We start from the raw sequence: 1,333 nt of genomic DNA, 5'->3' as shown, positions 1-1,333 counted from the left end.
ACTGTGTCGTATGGTAATTCTAGTTTTAGTTGTTGAGGGAATATATATTGACTGCCACACTGGCCACCAGCAGTGTGTAAGTGTTCCTCTTTCCCTATATCCTCCAGCATTATTATTATTATTATTATTATTATTATTATTGATGGCAATAGAGTCTCAAAGCAGCTTGGTTTGCCCTATCCTAACTAAGGAGCATCTTTTAAAGTATCTATTAGCTATTTGCATTTCCTTTTTGAGAACGGTTTATTCAGTTCAAGATTGTTTATTACCAACATAAGTTATGTTTTAGGTGTTTATTTTATTGATTTATTTATTGTTTTTGAGGCAGCATTTCTCTGTATAGCTTGTGCTATCCTGGAACTTTTTCCTGTAGACTAGGCTGGCTCTGTCTTTGAACTGAGAGATCCTTCTGCCTCTGCTGGAATTAAAGATGTGTACCACCACACCTGGCTTATGTGTTTCTTTTTGCAGTTCTTTATATATCTTGAAAAATATGGATTACTTCATGGATTTATGTGTCATCATTGCTCAGGGGCCACGCTAACCTTCTGTTTAGTCTTCCAGTTTTAGTATATGTACAGTCAAGTGAACACTCTGTGTAACATTTATAGCTAGTGTTTTAATTCATGCCATCACAGTTGACTAACATTGCATTTTTTTAATAGATAAAAGTCATGATATGTAGCTGAGGCCAATCTCAAGTTTGTGATTCTCCTGCTACATACTAATAGTTTGTATAATGATTCTAATATATACACTTAGGTATTTCTAACCTACTATAGTTTTCTTAGTATTTACTATGAGAATAAAAATCTTGAATATTTTAAAGTTTTACTCAGTATAGTTAATCCTGTAGAATTCATTCCTAGATGGGGGTAGTTTGGGGTAAAGGATATGACTAGTTCTATGGGTTTTGAAATATAATCTGTATTAAAAATTTCTGGGGAAAATTTCAGGCCATACTATCTGTATGAATACATGATATGGGTTATTTGTACTCAGTGCATCCACAGAAATGGAAATATGCCATATAAAAGAATCTAAACTTTTCCCATGGTGACAGATGACTCTAATCCCAACACTTGGGAGAGAGAGGAAGGAGGACTGGGATTTCAAGGTCATCTTTAGCTACATAGTGGTTTTCAGTAGCATAGTATTCATGAGATCTTGTTTCAAAAAAGCAAACCATACCAAACTAAAGAATTCCCTAACCATCCACCCAACCATCCACCAACCAACCAACCAACCATCTGACCAACCATCTAACCAACCAGCCAACTAGCCATCCACTAGTTAACCAATCAACCAACCATCCACTCATCCAACCAACTAA

At 35.4% G+C, this 1,333-nt stretch overlaps 1 non-coding gene across 1 annotated transcript; it reads right to left on the bottom strand.

Annotated features, from left to right (window-relative positions):
* Positions 1–487: 487 nt before the first annotated feature.
* Positions 488–591, bottom strand: LOC114632209. Its single transcript, XR_003713051.1, has one exon. It is a non-coding gene; the product is annotated as a U6 spliceosomal RNA (small nuclear RNA).
* Between the last annotated feature and the right edge of the window lie 742 nt (positions 592–1,333).

This window comes from Grammomys surdaster, unplaced genomic scaffold, assembly GCF_004785775.1.
Source record: "Grammomys surdaster isolate TR1022 unplaced genomic scaffold, NIH_TR_1.0 371, whole genome shotgun sequence".
NCBI classification, from domain to species: Eukaryota; Metazoa; Chordata; class Mammalia; order Rodentia; family Muridae; genus Grammomys; species Grammomys surdaster.
Note: the sequence above shows the minus strand (reverse complement) of the source record. Positions and strands in the feature narration are given on the sequence as shown.